The sequence below is a fragment of the Bufo gargarizans genome, chromosome 2 (assembly GCF_014858855.1).
Source record: "Bufo gargarizans isolate SCDJY-AF-19 chromosome 2, ASM1485885v1, whole genome shotgun sequence".
Lineage (NCBI taxonomy): Eukaryota > Metazoa > Chordata > Amphibia > Anura > Bufonidae > Bufo > Bufo gargarizans.
The window spans coordinates 61,546,290-61,567,562 of NC_058081.1; the positions used below are offsets into that span (position 1 = coordinate 61,546,290).

The 21,273-nt window shown below is 41.7% G+C and overlaps 1 protein-coding gene across 5 annotated transcripts in view; it reads left to right on the forward strand.

Moving 5' to 3' along the window:
- The first annotated feature begins 16,753 nt into the window (after positions 1–16,753).
- FGFR1 (fibroblast growth factor receptor 1) overlaps positions 16,754–21,273 on the forward strand; it is an 82,307-nt gene continuing 77,787 nt past the window's right edge. For 4 of the 5 annotated variants that reach the window (XM_044279028.1, XM_044279031.1, XM_044279030.1 and 1 more), the window contains exon 1: positions 16,754–17,340. The gene's annotated coding sequence lies outside the window, so the exon portion shown is untranslated. Of the gene's footprint in view, positions 17,345–21,273 lie in introns of all 5 variants that reach the window. The other variant, XM_044279029.1, reaches the window with a different exon arrangement.

Consider the following 21,273-nt stretch of genomic DNA (forward strand, 5'->3'; position numbering starts at 1 on the left):
CGCTCGCTCAGCGTCCCACGTGTCCAGCCAGATAGTCGATCACTGGTTTGTGACGTAGGCGCCTAGAGCCGTCAGGCCAACGGAAGCTGGTAAAGCTGAGCTGAGCTGGTGATTGCCTGAACCTGTCAGTCCAGCGGAAGTGGACACAGCAGAGTTTACCTTGTATTTGCGGCAATGTTAAAGGTATCAACACAGTTTTTAGTCCGCTTTGTGAATAGTTGGTGAATGGAGTCTTTTGCAGCGGTATGAGACGTCTTCTAATGCTTAAGAATTTGAAGCAGAATCCTCTTCTTGCGTGTAAAACCGCACCGATAGCCTGGTCTTTATACACACTATACGCGTTTCGGAAACAAGTTCCTTCCTCAGTAGATAGTTATAGAATGCTGAATGCAGACACAAGTCATGACTTTAAATACCCTTTTTGAGCTTGATATAAAATATGGATCGGATTGCGGACTGGGCTTACTGCACAGCCGCAATCTTCACCCTTCATAGCATAAACAATGATTAACCGCATATGTGATATATAATGTGATATCTTGCTATCACATTATATATATACATGTGCAAAATACATGTTGAAATTTAAAACAATAAATAAAAACAATTAAAATTAAATTGTAACAGATGCTAGAATGACTGGGTAGTGGCTTTAAGGGAATTTGATAGCAAATGTGGGTCGGATTACAGACTGGGCTGGCCACACAGTCTCAGTCTTCGCTCCATATTGGTAGATGATCAATAAACACCAGTACATTGCTGCATACATTTTTCAATGTTGCGTTACACAAATACATATTGTAAATGAATACTCACAATATGAATATATAGATATGTACATAAAAATAAATAATAAAATGGAAAATAAAAATTAACAATTAAAGGATTACATTATATCACATGCTGGGATATCTGGAGTGTGGCATTAACGAAGAGAAGGGAAGGGATGCAGGAGGGGTCAATGCGCTGAAAAACAGCCCGGCATTGACTCCCCGTGTAAACCAACCCATCTCTCCTAAAGGAACCCAAAAATTTCAATCTCCGAGTTGAGACCCTGAGGCATCAAGGACCCAAACTCTAATATTTTCTGGACTCCTGTCTAGACATTTTGGCCACAAAGTCACCTCCTCTCCAGTCTTGTTTGACCGATTGAATAGCCATATAGCTCATGTTGCTTGGATCACCTGCATGATATAATTTAAAATGTTTGGATAAAGGATGCGTTTCAGATTGTTTCTTAATGTTATTGATATGTTCAGCTATTCTGGTCTTAAATACCCTTTTTGTACGGCCAATATACTGTTTTGGGCATGGGCACTGAATAATATAGATTACTGCCTTACTATTACATGACAAAATTTCTTTGATTTCCCATTTGAAGTTATTGGACGTTGACATTATCTGTTTTATGTTTCTATCAAAGTGTGTCTGTCTACAATTTTGACAGCAGCCACACCTGTAGAAACCTTTTAAATTAGCCCATGGGGTTATCAATGATTTTGTTTGATGTTTTCTTATAGTAGGAGCCACTTAAAGTCCCAAATTAGGGGCCCGAGTATAGACTATTGGCGGATGTACCGGAAGTATAGGACCCAAAACTTTATCTTCCTTCAATAAGTGCCAATGATTATGGACAATACTACTCACCAGTTTATAATCTTTATTATATGGTAAGATTATTTTGGCTGTAATGTCTTGTTCTTGTATAGCAGTAGATACTTCTTTGGGTTTAAAAAATAGGGCTCTATCAAGTTGTCTTACCCTTTGGATTGAATTCTCCAGTAGTTCATTAGGGTACTCTTTTTGTAAGAACTGTGCTTTCATACTCAGTGCCTCTGCCTCAAATTTCTCCTTTGCCGTACAATTTCTTCTTAAACGCCTAAATTGGCTAAAAGGGACATTTAAGAGCCACCTCGGAAGATGACAACTTGTGTTCAAAATGAAGCTGTTTTTGGCCACATCTTTTTGATATGTGCTACAGGCAAAAGATCCCTCTTTCTTTTCAATATGCAGATCCAAAAAATCCACTGTATGAGGATCAATATTGGCTGTAAACTTCAAATTTAGCTTGTTAGTATTAAGATTGTTTACAAACTCTAACAATGATAAATGAGATCCTTTCCAGACTAACAGAATGTCATCTATATAGCGCCGCCATAGGACCAGGTCCGCTCCAAGCTTTGGGGTGATGGTATCTTGTTCCCATGCTGCCATGAACAAATTGGCATAGCTCGGAGCGAACCTGGTACCCATGGCGGTGCCCGTAGTCTGTAAATAATAATTGGACCCAAATTGAAAATAATTATGGTTCAGCACAAAATTGATCCCATCTAGTATGAATTGGAGTTGCTCAATTGCCAAATTCCCTTTTTGAGATAGGATTTTGGACACTGCCTGTATACCCTGATTGTGGTTAATGCTTGTATACAGAGAACTTACGTCCAATGTAGCAAGCATCCAATCAGGGTGACAGTACATATTTTCTAACAGTGTCACCACTGTAGAGGTATCCCCAAGATACGAAGGAGTGTCTCTGACATAGGGTTGTAAAAACCTGTCTAAATAGAAAGTTATAAAATAATAAAAGTATTTATACGTTTTTCATCCCTGACGCTCACTGAGTGGGCACATGTCCGAGTGGAGAGAGACTTGGAAGTACAAAGATCAGCGAGGGCACAGGAAGGAGAGCAGCAGGAATCAGAAAGGTATCACTACTTTTATTATTTTATTACAATCCAATTAGTTTTCAAAAGTAAATTTTACATGGCTGGACAACTTTTTCTTAATACAGACTCCAGATGAGACCCCAAAATCGATCGAGACTCCCAGACCAGACCCGAAAACTAATACAGACCCCCAGACCATGCTCCCTTAATTAATACAGACCCCCACACCAGACCCCAGAATTAACACAGGCTCCCAGACCGGACCCCATAATTAATACAGACCCCCAGACCAGATCCGAGAATTAAAGCAGATCCCCACACCAGACCCCATAATTAATACTGACCCCCACACCAGACCCCATAATTAATACAGACCCTAAGACCAGACCCCAGAATGAATACAGACTCCCAGACTAGACCCCAGAATTAACACAGACACCCAGACCGGACCCCATAATTAATACAGACCCCCCAGACCAGATCCGAGAATTATTACAGACTGCCACACCAGACCGCATAATTAATACAGACCCCAAGACCAGACCCCAGAAATAATACAGACTTCCAGATCAGCTCCTAACTTCATACAGATCAGAGATCAGAGCCCTACATGAATTCACAACCCAGATCAGCTCCCAAATTCATACAGACCCCTCAAATTAGCCCCCAAATTTGTAAAGATCCCAGATCAGCTCCTAAATTCATACAAATCCAAGATCAGAGTGCTACATTAATTCAGAACCCAGATCAGCCCCAAAATTCATACAGACCCCAGATCAGGGAGCTAAAGTAATTCCGACCCTGATCGAACCCCAGATTAATTTAGACCCCAGATATTAAGGATTGTTTTACTCACTGTAAAAAAAAAAAATGTTTAAAATAAATCACTTTATTGAAAAAAACACTTAAAATCATTGTCCGGGTTCCGAGCTGAACCACCATGAATCCCATGAATGAGTGGAGCATCGGAGCTTTTTACGCTGCATCGCGCAGGGCAAGGGAATTTCTTGAGATCCGGTGACATACTGGGCTCTCTGTGGGTGAGGCAGGCAGAAATGATATGTCCATCTATTTTCAAAGATAAATTTAAAATTATCTATTACATGGATCACAGTCCATTGCACTTGGAAAAGGTATACTTCTATTTCACACCAAGGGATAAGGAAAAGCCATCATAGATGTGATTTTGGATCTTCTTGGACCATTCTGGCACATCCAACCTATAACGATGATCAGATTCTGGAGTGGGGATCATAACATCCCATTAAAGCAGTAAAGCCTGTATTACACTGCATGATGCTCATTAGCGATCATCTGGCAGTATAATAAGCCAACGATTGCCCGATGAATGGGCAAACGCTTGATCATTGGGAAATCCAAATCTTTTGACATGTTAATTGTTAAACAATTATCATTTGCAGGCGGCAGATTATGATGTCTAATAAGGATCTGCCACCGGCAAATCACTATACAACATGGGGACAAGCGATGGCATAGGGATCTCTCCTCCCCATGCTGTGGAGGAGCTCGCTGCATGTAATAGCAGCTGTCTCCTCAGCAACCGAGCAGGCGATTGCCGGAAGGGAACGCTTCCCTCCTGACAATAGTTTGCCACATTGGGCTGTGTAATACAGTCTTAAAGGGCTCTTTACATGGGACAATTATCCGATGAACGAGCGAAACGCTTTTTCATCGTGTAATTGGATCGTTTCTGTGAACAAAAAAATCCTCCTTTCCCAGTGGCAGATCATGCTGTATAAACACAATCTGCTGCCGGGAAACAACTAGTTTGTATGGGAAATAGCAATGAAATTAGTGATCATTCCTCCCCATACTTTGGAGGTGATTGCTGCATGTAATAGCAGAGGTCTCCTCCGCTAGTGACCAGCAGATTGTCAGGAAGGAACGCTTCCCTCCCTTCAATCTGCTGGTACATCGTCCTGTGTAAAGGGACCTTAAGGAAAGAAGTTGAAGACCATGACAGTTTCCTTTCTTCTTCCCTTACCTAGAATATGCATCCTATGATAAGACAGGGAAGCTTTCCTATGGGGCCTTTGACTTAAAGAATTGTCACTTTGAATACACACACAACTGCAAATGAAGACTGGCAGTAGGGCAGGCTATGTTATCCATACTGTACTAGCCATGGCATGTCCCACATCTGGGTATAATGTCCACATTAAACAGCCATGCAATATAAAAGAAGAATCAGTCCTTTCCTGGCTAACAAAAGGTGCATGGGGTGGTCATTATTCCCCTACAGGGGGTGGTCATGTCAAATGCAAATAGTAGTGTCCCTTTAAGTTGACCACACAGTTGAGGTCACTTGTCTCTATGGTAAAAGATGCTGGCTTACAATAAGGTTTTGTTCAGTGTATTTGTGCATTTAAAAAAAATTTATAACCAGCCCATTAGTTTCTTGAAGGATTTTCCAAGAACTCAAAAGTCCATTGCAAGTATATCAGTAGCAATAAATTGAAGCAACTGGCCTTGGATCATGAAGATGTTTTGCTAGTCATCTGACTGGCTTTCACTATTTGAAATTGAGAGTCCAGTTGCTTTGACTTATTACTACTCATACACCATGACTTGAATGAATGAAAACCTTCACCGTCCAATGCAAGGTAAATCCAACATGCAACAAACGTTCGGGGAAATATCCCTTTATCAAGCATGATATAGTGTTTGCCAAAATGATGCATGTTGGATTTCACCATCCACTGAATTCCTGCCGCTTTCGTGTGCTGTCGAAAACCTTGAATTCGACTATTGCTTGTAGTCTAGGTGAGTCTTTCCAAGCCCACCAAAAGGATGTGCACCAACTCTGAATATTACACGGTGCTACTCAAGCATGTACAATAGCTGAGTGTTGGCTGAACATGTCTTCTGGCATACATGATCCTTCTCACTCCTGACATTAGGCTTTAGGGTAGACTGTTGGCCTACCGCAAAGAAATTTACACATTCAGCCAAATTTAAATCTAATGTGTGTGATCTTCTTATGAACTTATGTACATATTGAGTTGTAAAAATCCACAATATGGCTACCATAGACATGGGTCATAGGGGTAAGGCCCAATTTTGTGGCTGTCCTTATGTGGCCAAGCAACAGCCACCGCAAAAGTCAATGACCACACTATTTTGTGGTTAAATTGTGCACCCATTGGATGCCATGGGTGGACATGGTTTGGTTGCATGTGACCAGTTGCACCATTGGACCATAACATCAGAGTAAAATTGGCCAAGCCAGCCAACAATTTTATGTGTATGGAGGACTCCCACCTCTTCCCAAAGAGATGATTAAGAAAAAAGGATCAGGCATGTTTAATTTCAGTGCCCGATCCTTTTGTTTACAGAGAAGACAAGCCACCGCCAGGGGCATCTGAGCATGTATGTGTATGGGTGAGTTGTAAAAAATAGCTGACAACTATTGAAGGTGTATGGACATCTTAACCGTGTATACCTTCCATTTCATACAGAGTACATGGGAAAAAATAATAGCTTGCTGAATTGGCTGACATATGAAGGTATTGTCAACAGAAGCCTTATTCTTATACAAAAGCACCATATTGTAGCACATAGAGTGTCTACAGCTCTTTAGTACAGAAGCATAGGGACTCCTCATGCCTCTGTACACTTTACAAAAGTATTACATCCAAAAAATTGTGTGACATACCACGTGTCTGTGTACTGTTTGGTGTGATCAAAACTGTATTGTGGTAACACATATATCTACAAGTCTACAGTCATTATTAAAATGTGGAGCTCTATATTTGGTTAATAGACTATTCCCACTGTTAATCTGGTGGCCCATGCCTGCCCTTGTATTGATCCTTCGAGGGGGCAAAGACAGTTGTATGGACCCACTTGCCCACCAGCAGTGGACATGACCGTCAACATCTCACAGTGCTTTTCCGGCTGCAGGCTGTAGCCTGCACCTCCCTGTCAGGCCTCCCTGGTCTGTTCATAGGGGACACATGTATGCATGCTCTCTGAATCTTAAATGGCCAGCGCATGTGGATCCTAGTCTTCTCCAGCCAATGACTGGTTACCCTACAATATTTAAGTCACCTTCCCTTAGGAAAGAGTGTCTGACCTTTGAGCTGTCTAGCTTGCTATCTCCCTGTGAAGGTGTGCTCTTCTGTTTGTCTGCCCAACCTCTGACCGTTTATTCACTCAGACCCTCTGCTGCCTGTCCTGACCATTGCCTGTTTACCAGATTGTCCTTTTGCTGCCTGCCCTGACCTTGGACTTGTTTCATGAATTCTCAAGAGCGCTGCCTGTCCTGACTTTTGCCTGTTTTCTGACTACAAGTATTGCCCGATCGCTTGGTTCTTCACACCGATTTCTCTGTCCCCTGTGGGTCAGCAGCCAATCACACTGGACAATTCTAAGAGGCAGTAGCCTGGTGGCTCCCCTGCAGCAAAGATCAGATCCCTGAATAGGTGTTAAAAGGTTAAAACCAAGGGATCACCTGGATAATGCCTTCAGGATACTCACATTGTACACTATACTGTATGCCATGTATGTCTGATAGGTGTAAAGCTCAACCTAATGGGAGAATAAAGGTGAAAAGATTTTCCCATCAGGTGAGAGTGTCAGTGGGCATCTGTGTCATCTTAATAAGCAATCTGTGATAATACCCATTTAACTCAATGGGGAATTAAATAATTAGTTTGTCCCATTAAGATACCATTAAGACTATCCCACAGGATAGGCAATATGTCTGATCAATTGGACTCTGACCACTGTAACAAGAACAGGGGCCCATGCTCCCCAGTTTGAATGGAGCAGTGGTCACACATGCATGCTTCATTCAGCTTCATGGGGCTGCCGGAGCCACTCGGCTATCTAAAACAGTCCCATAGAGTTGAATGGAGCAGCAGACACGCATGCATATCTGTTGCTCCATTCAAATGGGGAATATGGGCTCCAGTTCTTGTAATCAGCAGGGGCCCCTGGTAGTTGGACCCCCTCCAATCAGACACCTATACCCTATCCTGTGGATGGCAGATGTCACAATTTTTCTCATTGATACCATTCTGAGATAAACCTCTGTATGCCTCCATGTAAAATTGGAAGGAAACAAATGCACAAGTTGGACATATCTATAGACAAAGTATCATGTATCTATATCAGTGATAAGCGGCAGGGGCAATATTGGAATTCGCAATATTTTGCAAATATTTGGGCAAATATTCATCATATATTCACGAATTCGAGAATTCGTGATCTCCAGCCATTATTTTTTTTATAGCAAAAATCGTCAATCAGAAAATTCTCAATAAAAATTTGCAATACGAAAATTTGCGATACGAAAATTTACAATCAACACTTCTCCTAAAGTCAAAGATATTACAGCCTTCTCATTGGCCCACAAGCAAAAAGCAGTGAGGGATCATGGGTACTGATGAAAAAAAATCTTGAATATTCGCGATTACGAAAATATAGCACTATATTCTAGATATTTGCAAATTCTCAAAGTACAAATATTCGCGATAATAATTCGCAATTAGAATATACGCGATCAACTCTAATTTATACCATAATAAGTCATACATTTTTGTCTGCTAATGGGCTTAATATGCATGCCCATATAGTTTCTCTTCTAAATGTTGGTCATCAAGTACACAACATACCTAATACATGACCATAGTATTGAATTAGGCCAAAACATTAGACCGACAATTCCCACTTCTAAAAAATGCTTCAAAAGAAGAATCAAAAAGCAGAAGGTTGATGATGATAAGCCTAATAATTCATTACAATTTAGAATCTATTTCTACTTTCATTTTAATGTAAGTTTCGTAAACCAGAGCTATGTGTCAACCTTCACTCTCTTTTAAATCACCCCTCACATATATGTTCAGCTGTTACCACCTAAAAGTAGATGGTGGGAAATCTTCATTGATGTTGTGCAGAGTGGTAGGACCATTCAGATGTTCTCACTAGAAAAGCAGAAGGTGAATGTTTTTTTTTTTTTTTGGGGGGGGGGGGGGAGGGGAGTGAGGCTTCCAAGTGTATAGCTAACCCTCCAGGGACAACAGAAGGTGAAGATGTCATGCAGAGCTGACATCCAGCTGTGCATCTGGTCATGTCATGTGGACAGAAGCTGATAGATTTAAGGAGGTATCTCATGGGCTTCCCTGGTGAGGTGAGCTTTGCCGGATGAAGTCCTGAATGGACCAGAGGAAGTAGAATATAATTCTCCCAAGTGTATTCTGCAAATCTGCAACATGCATATCTTGTACAGTATACAAAACTACTAGGATTTTCAGAAGAATTCCTTCAGAATATGTTTTTCTTCTATTTTTTAAGAATATTAGTAATCAGAAATGTAGTAAAAATGCCAGTGACAAAGGACTGACTGCTTAAGTTGTTGAAGAAACTCTGTGATAGTTCTCCCGAAGATTTAAAAAACTATTGGCGCATTAGTGATGCAAGCTTTCAAAGTCTACTTCAGATGGTGGCACCTTTGTTGACCAAGCAGGAAACTTGGATGCGCAAAACAATTTTGGATGAACAGCGTTTTATAGCAACCTTGCACTTTCTGGCTACCGGGTGTTCTCTTGAAGAAGTTGCCGACTGGTATATGTGCATAGATGCTTGGTCACATTATAACGCAGACATGTTCAGCCATAATAAAGACATTAGAAGAAGAATATATGAATGTGTGTAACTACAAAAACTACTGTTGAGAAATAAATAAGTGAAATACCAATTACAGGTGTGTGTAGCAGGAATCATTACCAGTAGACGAAGATGATGAAATAACTGTTCATGATAGGGAGTACTTGGGATGTAGGGTGGTTGTTCGAGAGGTTGGTTTGCATTAGTGGTTTGGTGGGAATTAGTGATATGAGTCATCAAATTTTTTTTAAGAAGGTTATGCAAAATATCATTAACAATCTGCTCACAGTCCAGTCTTCCCTCTAGCGGTTCCCTGCGTAATTTTCTTGGCAACAGTTTTGCTGTAGAAGTCTAGTTCGTCCTCTTTTTGGCTCATACATGCAGTGTCTCTTGGTCATCTTCATGTATTTTCCTTTTACATTTTATTTTCTTAAATTTCTTATGTTTCTTGTTCTATATCCTGGTCTTCTGTCTGAGATAAGGTGGCAGTCTAAAAAGCCCAATATCTTTTTTTTTTCCTGTTTCCGACAAGTACAAAAGTGTGGCTCGCAACAGGAAAACCGTTTGAAGAATTTTTGACCTTTTCAAATTGCAGAGGGACAAACGTGTGCATTATTGCACCTGCACAATCTGGTTCATGCTTTTATAACTACAAAGGGTACTTTAGTATTGTGTTATTGGCCATTGTAAATGCCCGTTATAATTCCTTAATGATGGACATAGGAACAAAGGGTTGTTTCAGATCCTGGAGTTAGAAGAACAGAAAAGAACAACAACAACAAAAACTGATAATTTATTTTGAGCATCCATTATTCTCAGGTATGTTAATTTTGAATCCGTTTTAACCATTTTCATCCGAGATTCATTATTTTAGACGGGAAAAAAGTAATTTGTAAAGGACTTTTTTTTTGTTTAAAATAACGGATCTGAGACCAAAATGGCTAAAACAGATGCCAAATGAGCATAACTAAGCATAACGGATGCTCAAAAAAAATTATTACTTGTTAAACAAAACAGTGAACTTTTGGAGCTAAGCCTTATGGAGCTAATCGATTTCTACAGAAAATTACAAAACCACCAGCCTCAACTACGACACAAGAGCCAAGAGACAGAAAATTTAGAGGGTCATTTATTAAGACCGACATTTAGATGCCGGTCTTAATAACCCCAACTGGCGGTGGATCCGCTGAAGTTATGATGAGGTGCCAGCCTCTACATAACTTCCGCGCATCCAGGGACAGTGTAAATGTAAGCCAGCCTCCTAGCTGTCTTATATTTAGACCCTTTTCTACGCCTAAAACAGGAGTAGAAAATGATAAATGACTTTTTTAGACCTGGCGTGAGTAGGAAAAAGTCGCAGATTGCAGCAGAACTAACCGTCTGCGCCTGAAATACGCCTAATATAGACGTATTTCAGGATAATAAATGACCACCTTAAACTTTGTTTTTGTAGCTGAAGCTTTTGCCCTCCATGAAAATATTTTGATGCCATTCCCCCACAAAAATCTAACAAGAGAGAAAAAAGTTCTGGACTATCAAGAGATCGCCAAGTGGTCAAAAATGCTTTTTGGTATTTTGGCAAACCTATTTAGAACTTTCCACACAGTAATACTTTTAAAACTAGATGAAACATTCTTGGTGGTAGTATATGCATGTCTTATGTTGCACAACTTTTTAAGGACACAGAGTACAAACCCATACTGTACTGCACAAAGGTTTGACCATGTAGTCATAATGAATGGTATTGTTATACCCAGGAGCAGACTGGCCATAGACCCTACAGGGAATTCTCCTGGTGGGCCAATGCCCATAGAGCCACCCAAGCCCTTCTCACTGCCAGGTACATACTACTGGGGGAACTATAGGGGGTCATTATTAGAGGAAGTCCAGGCAGCATGCTGAAAGAAGGATTGGCTTGGTATTGTGGTCCGCATCTTACCTTCTAAACCCCCTGCTCCATATCAGAGACAATTGGAGGAGGAGGAGGACTGGTGGCTACTGATGGCCACCAAAGAGAGACAAGCTTCCGGAGAGATAATTTGTGCTCTACTATCGTATTACTGACCCTGCCAAGTTGTATTGGCCGCATCTACTTGCGTTGCCCCACCTTCTGTCAATTTGGACTTACCCACAACATTGGGGCAACTTTTAGTTTTTTTTCCAGGGTCACTTTAAGATCCCAGTCTGCCTCTGGTCATACCTGACGGATGGAGAGCACAGCATGCTATCTTCGACAACTTACAACTTTTAGTCACCGTAACACGAGAAAACGACCATGTGTTGTTTTTTTTACATTTCCGGTTGTTGGCCAAACGTTTCAGCAGACAATTATCTCATGTGTATGGCCACCTTTAGATATTCAATCATATTTTTTTTTTAAACTGCTTGTAAAGGAGGTAATGAGGTATTTGGCTTCCTTTTCCCAAGCCTCATAAGCCTGATGGACACAGCAATATTACAGGTTTACAAAGGTGAAGTAGAAGTCAATGGGTTCCCGCTATTTTTGGAAGTCAAATAAAAAAACTAATGGCAACCATACCATGCACCTCTATAGGACTGCCAGAAATAGCTAAACCAGCAATTGAATATAAATGAATGGAGGGTGGCCACACATAGCCTCTGTTCACTTTGTGGGTCCCATTCTGAAGATAACAGTGGGTCCTACACCTATCTGACATTGGCAACATATACTAGATTTATGCAGCCAATAACTGAGGTGAGACAAGACCTTTTAGGAGGCATCCCTCTATATGTGTACACTTGAGGGGGATCATACTGTATAAGGGCACTTATGGTAACATGTAAGGGGTGCACTTAGGAGGCATTCTATTGTGTGTGGGAACTTATTTTTATTATTTTACTCACTTTTATAGCGCTGACATATTCCACAGTGCTTTACAGCCAATGGAGCTTGCAATCTAAGATTCATATTAGTATGTAGTAGGAGGAAACCTGTGCAGATATTGTACTTAGTTGGATTTGAACCTAGGACCCCCCCAAAACTGCTAAGCCCCAGTCCCACGAGTATGTCTATGTATGACATGGACCTGGCATACTGCTGGAGGCTATATTCTCATGTCTGTCTGTCTATTGAAACAAACCATTTATTATTCATATTACACATATATCTACCTCTACTACAATATTTGCTCCATGAGATTGTTCCTCTCATTAGTGTGGTGTGTATGGGGTTAGGCTGACACGTGCTTTCAACCCACTAGTTCAGTGGTGGGCGTGCTTAACACTCCAAATGGTATTTGTATATAAGTGAAGTTGTGCTGCTATTTGATCTGTGTTCTACAATAAGGAGGAAGCTTTACGTGAAGTCACCAGAGTCCCGGATTTGGTTTCCTGAATTCGCTGCTGACCTCTGAGCATGCCCGTACACTTCAGCAGGGTAAGGTGGTTTATTGCATTTAAAAGGATCCCAGGGCTGCAAGGCATCCGTTCTAAGGCCCTTTTCACACGAGCAAGTTTTCCACTGCGGGTGCAATGCGTGACGTGAACGCATAGCACCCGCACCGAATCCTGACCCATTTCAATGGGTCTGTGTACATGAGCGTTGTTTTTTCACGCATCAGTTCTCCGTTGCCCCATACAGCCTTGGCCCCATACAAGTGAATGGGGCTTCAGTGAAAAACGCATTGCATCCGGAAGCAAGTGCGGATGCAATGCGTTTTTCACTGATGGTTGCTAAGAGATATTGTTTGTAAACCTTCAGTTTTCTATCACTCGCATGAAAAACTCATCAAAACGCATTGCACCCGCGCAGAAAAAACTGAACAACTGAACCCAATCGCAAACAAAACTGACTGAACTTCCTTTCAAAATGTTGCGAGTTTCACTGAACGCATCCGTAGCCAATCTGTCATGCTCGTGTGAAAGGGGCCTAACTGCTTAGGAGCACAATACTGTGAGGGAGCCCTAAGGCCCCTTTCACACGGGCGACAATTCTGTGCGGGTGCATTGCGTGAGGTGAACACGTTGCACCCGCACTGAATCCGGACCCATTCACTTCAATGGGGCTGTGCAGATGAGCAGGTGATTTTCACGCATCACTTGTGCTTTGCGTGAAAATCGCAGCATGTTCTATATTCTGCGTAATTCATGCAACGCAGGCCCCATAGAAATGAATGGGGATGTATGAAAATCGCAACCAAGTGCGGATGCAATGCAATTTTCACGTATGGTTGCTAGGAGATGTTGTTTGTAAATTGATAAAAGTCAATTTACTGTATTATTTTCCCTCATAACATAGTTATAAAGGAAAATAATAGCATTCTTAGGCCTCATGCACACGACCGTGGTGTGTTTTGCGGTTCGCAAATCGCGGATCCGCAAAACACGGATGGCGTTCGTGCGCGGTCCGCAGTTTACAGAACGGCACGGACTGCCTTCAATATAAATACCTATTCTTGTCCGCAAAGCGCGGACAAGAATAGGACATGTTATATTTTTTTAGCGGGGCAACGGATGCGGACAGCACACGGAGTGCTGTCCGCATATTTTGCGGCCCCTTTGAAGTGAATGGCGACGGCTCGGATGCGGACCAAAACAACAGCCGTGTGCATGAGGCCTTAATACAGAATGCTTACTAAAATGTTGCTTTAGGGGTTAAAAAATAAATTTACTCACCCCATCCACTTTTTCGCGCAGCCGTCTTCTTTCTTCATCTTTCAGGACCTGCAAAAGAACCTTTAATGACCTTCTATCTTCATTTAGCAGGACCTGCGCTGACGTCACCGCGCTCACCACGCATCCGGACTGTGAAAGGGGCCTAAGGGAAATCACAAGGAGCCTTAAAGGGGCATCATACTTGTCAGGGGCATCATTAGTGTATGAGGGCACTGATATGGTAACCGGGCTCATGCACACAACCGTATGTATTTTGCGGTCCGGAAAATACAGATGATGTCTGCGTGCATTCCGCATTTTGTGTAATGGAACAGCTGGCCCCTAACAGAACAGTCCTATGTTTGTCTGTTATGTGGACAAAAATTGGACATGTTCTATTTATTTTTTTTGCGGACCCATTGAAATGAATAATTCCTCATACGGTCCGCAAACAAAATGGAACGGACATGGAAAGAAAGTACATTCTTGTGAATGAGCCCTTACTGTGAGGGGGCTTCTAGGTTGGGGACACTATTACTATGTGGGGCCACAAAGGGGACTGGCTGGGATTGGGCAGGACTAGCGGCTTAGCTACCATGGAAGCAGGAGAAGCCGCTGCTACGGGGCCCGAACTCAGGATGGGGCCCAGGAGGAGGACAAATGATTTTTTTTTTTTAGGGCCCATGGAGCGGTGAGTATGGTGCTTCTAGTCCTATCACTGGTGTTACTCACCACTCCCTGGTCTTCTTCTCTAAGTCCTGGCAGTGCACAGCTTCTGGACGGGACGTAGTGTGCGATGTCAAGTCACAGTGTAGTGCATGCCTGGATGCAGTGCTGCACAAAAAGCAGAGGCGCCTGCAGGAGGAGAAGAGTTTTTGGGGGTTTATTTGGTCCGGTCTGAGGTCTGCTTCCAAGGGGAGAAGCCCCTTTCAAAAATTTGCCATAGGTCCCAGTCAGTTCTAGTTACGCCATTGGGCAGGGCTAGAGGCATGTGTTTTCAAAATTTGCCACTGCGAGCTACCATGTGCACCACTGATGTTGTGGGTTTTTCAAAAGTTAGAAGGTATGGAGATAGACAGACAGACAGATTAGCCCTGGCACCTTGCCGTGCTAGGATCCTAGGTTCATATCTGACCAAGAGCGACATTTGCATGGAGTTTGTATGTTTTCCTCGTGGGTTTCCTCCGGGTTCTCCGGTTTCTTCTCACACTACAAAGACATACTGATAGGGAACTTAGACTGTGAGCTCCACAGAAGAGAGCAAGTGATGATAATGTGTGTAAAGTGCAGTGGAATATGTCAGCGCTATATAACGGTATGTTCACACAGTGGGGTACATTTATCAAACTGGTGTAAAGGAAAACTGGCTTAGTTGCCCATAGCAACCAATCAGATTCCAGCTTTCATTTTCCAAAGGGGCTCTAAAAAATGAAAGGTGGAATCTGATTGGTTGCTATGGACAACTAAGCCAGTTTTCCTTTACACCAGTTATGACAAATCTCCCTCAGTGTCTTTTGCCGTGGATCTTTGGAGCGGTCCCCCACACTGAAGTTTTACCTGCGGCCGCGTCCTTTGTACCACGCGTTCATTTCATTGGGCAGCAGCCCTAAGGTTCGCAGACGTTTGTCGTGTGAATTCTTGTTGCAGGAAAAATTGCGCACCTTTTTTTGTGATGATAGTCAACGGTATCGCCATGTGACATGCTGCAACAGAGACACAATAGTCGGTAAAAAATCAGATTTTTGCTAGTCAGAGCATGTCGCATTGCGACGCCAGTGACTATCATTACAAAAAATGTTGTGCGACTTTTCTGCAAAAAATTTCACTGTGTAGTCGAGTCCTAAATTTAATCCTTGTGTTGCAAATGCAGCACAGGCGATTTTTAATACATATGTGTGAATAAGCCCATAGATGGAGATAAAGAGGTAAACTTATAAAGCCTCGATCACACGTCAGTGCTCCACGTACATGTGCTCCACGGACAGCACACGTCCCCGTTCATTTTAATGGGTGTATTCACACATTCGTTTTTTACCACGGATCGTGGGTCAGTTTTTTTTAGCACAGATGCATGCTCTATTTTGTCACGCCCATTATAGTCTATGGGTCCGTGGAAAACCACGGATGCAACACGGTTGCGATCTGTGTTTCCCGGATCATTAGGAAGAGATGCTTTGAAAATCATTTTTCAGCAAAAAGTGGACACACGGATCCGTCACGGACATCTTCACGGAGGCATCACCTTTTCACGGATTTAGGGCTCATGCACACAACCGTATGTATTTTGCTGTCTGCAAAACACAGATCCGCAGAAAATATGGGTGACGTCTGTGTGCATTTTGCGGAACGGAACAGCTGCCCCCTAACAGAACAGTCCGTAATGCGGACAATAATAGGACATGTTCTATTTATTTTGCGGAACGGACATACGGAAACGGAATGCACACAGAGTCATTTCTGGGGGGGGTTTGCGGCCTCATTGAAGTGAATGGTTCCGCAAAATAAACAGAGCGGAAACAAAAGAAGTTCATGTGCATGAGCCTTTAAGCAGAGACGTGTGAATGAGGCTTAAGCCACATGTAAAGCCAGCAGCATTGCTCCCAGAGCCAGGACTGGACAGAAGTACAGTCTCCGCGTCCTCTTCCCTGACCACTTGCTTGTATGTGTATTCATATTCAGTGCAGCCTGAGAGAGAGAGAGGGGGGGGGGGGGAGGCTGGCATGTAAACTACAACACCCAGTGTGCACAGGGAGAAATCTGAGAGGCTGGGAGGGGATTGTGTAAATGAACTCTGCCTGGGAGGGGCGGCAAATTCTTGTAGGGAACATGGGGGATGGGACTGCAGTGTATTGTTAAGTCTGAATAGGAGCTGCCTCACTTCTCCCCATGCTCAAGAAATCCTGCACACTTGGAGGGATACACTACTGCCTCATGCACACTTAGCAGAGCTGGATACATTGTCTCACAAACCGTCTTTATTTTTCATCTTCAAGATTCTTTTTGGTTTTGATCACTGGAAGGAAAACTTTTTATTTATTTTTTATTTCCATCTTTAAAACTTTCTCTTCTCCCTGGATCTCCTCGAGGTGCTTCATACAGCCCACATTTTTGTCTTAAGGGCACCAGATGGTTTAAATTAAACTCTCTCCCCTTTTTTATTCTTCCAATACTTCCGAGACTTTTTTTAATTTATTTTTGCCTCTTCAAGAAGTTTTGTTACTTCAAGAAAAATCCACCCTCTCCCGATATCCTTTTTCCTGAGAGCAACCAACTAAAGGGTTAAGACATTTTGGAAGTTGGGCGAAAAACTAAACTTGTTTTTATATAAGTTTTAATTTATTTTTTATATATATTTTTTATTTTTGTAACCGTTGAAATCTTTAGGAAGATAAAAGGAGAAGACTTCAGTGCCAAGAATCAAGCATTCCAAGTGGGTAAATATTTCCCTTTATACTTACACGCCAGTGTTTGCTGCTAGTATTAGGTTTGTTGATTCAGGATGTTTTTATTTTTATTTCATTAAGGTTTTTTATGCTAAACTAGGTTTAGGTGATTGTATTAAAACAGCATTTTGCTTTTATTTTATTCTGTTCGTTTGCTTTGATGATGATGAAGTAAGTCAGGGGGATCCATTCAGCACATATGTTTTCTATCACAGTTTCCTGCTCAGTTCCTATGTTTTCATACTTGTACAATAGGTGACTTCAATGTCTGCCTCTCTAGTCATTCAACTTTCCAGCCAGGAGTTTTCATTTTCCTTTTTAAATGAGAACTACAATAGCATTTTTTTTATTTTCATTTATAATTATTATTAGTTTTCATTATCCGTATTGTATTGCACATCTATTTTTGCTTTATTAGATCTACATTTTTTAAGTAATAGTCTGAGAGTCTACACTACATGGTCTTATTACCTCTCTCTGTCCAGTTTTCCAAAAAGTTTTCTGAAACATGTCAGCACGCTTTCCTTACTGGGGGGCATTCTGGTTATTGTAGTTCCACAGTAGCTAGCTCATGGTGAATTATTACCTGCAAGGACATTAGTAGTCTCATGTGTGGTGGGGCTGTTCGTGAGAATCAAAGAATATGTTATATCTCCCCTTTGGTCGTAGAGAGTCTCTACACCAGACACAAAAAGTGTTTGAGAGAGAAGTACGGAAAGTGTTTGTAATAGAATGTTCCATGACTCCATTATAAACCCAACCTGTAGATGAACTACTTTGCTGGGTCAGGCTCAGTAACTTGTTCTCCTCAATATAAAAACTTTATCTATCTAAAGTCTCCTCTTCGTACCTTTTTATCTCTTTTAAGCTCTGATTTTTTATTTTTTTTGTGTTTGTGCAGGTGCAAACCTCAGATGACAAATATTGAAGGCAGGGAACTAAGGTGCTGCCTTGCGTTCGGGTTTTTTTATGCAGTTTTTGAAGCCAAAATCTAGAAAAGGTATTAAGGACAGATATGAAAAATAAAATAAAAAAATCATGGGTTTGGCTTAAAAAAATAACCTGGACAATGTGGCTATTCCAAAAGCCATGCACCTTAGACAATCAGTAGACTACTAGCTGTTATAGGACTGCAAGACCATCCAGAAGAGCATGGAACCATCTTTGGTCTAGTGGTTGCTAGCTTCTTTGGATGTTTTTGTGATGCCGTTGTGTGATTCCTAGTATTATGCCCTTTCTTTATACAGTCTTTTATGTTCCTGAGGATTTTAACCCAAGATGTTGCACTGCTAGGCTGTGAAGGTGGATACCTTACAAAGGCACCAAAAATAGTAATGTTGCTGGTAGATGTCCCAGAAATTGGCAAAATATGTGCCAGTTTTCCAGAGTATACATTTTATAGAGTGTGACACATTGACATGTGTGATCCAGCATCTTAAAACAAGATGAGTTAGTGTGGCAAAAATGTTCTCTTCACCCCGTGCACTGACGTGGTTTGGAAATTTTGTAGGTGACGATTAGTTTCCGGCAAGTCCTCGTCTCCAGGTCTTGCTCATTCAGTCCTCGGTCCATTGTTTCCATCCGTGTGTTACAAATGTGTCTGATTTGCAGTAAATAATTAGATTAAATGCTGGCGTTCCACATACGTCGATAATTTGTCTTGCTTATCTCAACCTGTTGGCTGAAGAGATGGTGCCTGTGAAACCTTTACAGTTCTGTGCCCCAGGGTGACTTTACAGTGACGTCTCAGTACCTGGGAACCTAATTAGAAAACTCTATTGCGTATGTTGGCTTCATGCAGTAATTTACTGTCATGGCAGATGATATGTTTCATTGTTTGTGTTGCTGGAGAACATATGGGGATTTGAGCATTGAAAGTTTGGCACTTTCTGCAATTGTCCATATGCAAACAAATGGGTTTGGTCAATTCATGGTGTCCCAGCCTGGTACATATTTAAATCTTTGTGGATAAATTCCCAAAAATTTGTCAGTCAATCCTGACAATATCATTAGGATCTATTGAAAATTGAATGACTACTGGGACAGGTAGATGGTTTTCTGCTGTCAGATTACCATGCATCTTGCAAGTCTTTAACCTATTCCATTCTTGATCTCTCAATTACTTCAGTTCCAACAGCAGATTTTTATCCTTTCCATCCTATCAAAATAACAAGCACGTTGGCCAAGTCTAATCTGCATGTTGATGGGCAGTCAGGGGTGATGACTGTCAGACATTCATTGAGTCAACCTTCAGTCTTGCTCACGGCAACAGATATCCCTTCCTTGTTGTTTGTTTCTCCTGTTAACTTGCTCCAGGGGATATCATGGCTACATTGTAGTTTCCTGCAACTTGCCCAAAGGCTTTTGTCATGGCTACTTTGGGTGGCACACAATAGGCTACCATAACACAACTGCTTCAGGCAGTAAGTCGGCACAGTCGCCCATCATACAAAAGTTGTCCTTCAAAAAGGATCACCAAATGTCAACATCAAGGAGATTAGAGGTTTCTATATATCATTTTTGTGATGGGACATTCTGTAATGGTCTGATGTCCACCAAAATCTAAAAACATTGGCCTAAAACATATAGGAAACAGCTGCATTGTATGCAATTAGTGATGTGCATATTTAGAGTACATGTTAATTTGGAACTTAAGACCTGGTTGTATATGGAAGGGTTGTTTGTTTTTCAGGTCTAACTGGCTGTTTTGCAGGGTTTCCCTGTTCCAAATAGGCGACAATAACCATCTGCTTTCATGACCAGCCTTTGAAGTAGCCCTGCTGGATAGAAACATAAGGTTAGGTGTGAAGAGACTGTAGGCCACAAGATCCTAACCATGAAATTGTTTTCCCAGGTGGTTTGGAAACCCATGGAAATATTAGATTTCCAGATGGACTGTCCCTAAAACTGACCTACAGAGGACATGTAGCTACCAATCTGAGCTTGGTAAATGAGTTTGGGGGGGCAGAGGGGGGGGGGGAGAGAATACATATGTTCCTAAATACTTTAGATGAGACTTCCTTTTGGGTGGTTTCACACACACATAAAAAAAAACTGTTTTGATGCAGTTTCTTGAGCCAACACCAGACGTGGATCCATCAGAAAAGAGAAGTAGAACGCCTTCCTTTTATATTTCCCATTTCTTTTAAATTCACTCCTGGGTTTAGCTTAAAAGACTACATGAAAAACTGTCACAAAAACTGCAGCTTTAAAAAAAAAAAAATTAAGTGTGAGCAACACTTATGTCTACTTCTTTTTGCACACTCTTGAACACATTGGTTAATGTTGCAGTGGTTGTGACTTCCTTCTAGATCAGGTTTAGAATTTAGAGTAGGAGTCGTAAAGGGGTTGTCCACTCCTGATTAGCAGGGGTCCCACACCCTGCTCTCCCACCTATAATTTCTTCTGCAGAACTAGACGGCTCCACCCATTGTGTGGTAGACAGGGCTGGTTGCTGCCGTATTAACTTGGGCACCGCTGCAGTGACCAGCCTAGTCCACTACACGATTTATGGAGCTATGTAGTTCCTGCTCCAGGGCTTCAGCTGACTGGCGGGGATGTGAGGTATCGGAATCCCAGTGATAAGATTTTGATCCAGAGCTTAGGCCTTCAGTATAAAAGGCCTAGAAAAGCCCTATATATCCTTCTTATGCAATTATGAACAATCAAAGATTTCCTTTTTCTGTGCTTGGCACTGGAAATGTAATAAAACAATGGGCAATATTGATTATTCAGGAGAGTGGTCCCATTAACCCTGTACCAGCCTGTAACAAACCGTGCCTTGAAATTTTGAAAAATATAAAACCACGAGTCGCATCATCTTCCACCAAGGCCACTATACTAGTTTCTGAGAAACATATTTGCCATTTAAAAAATAGAAAAAGTAATGTAATAAACCCTGCTGGAGCTGTAATGGTGGC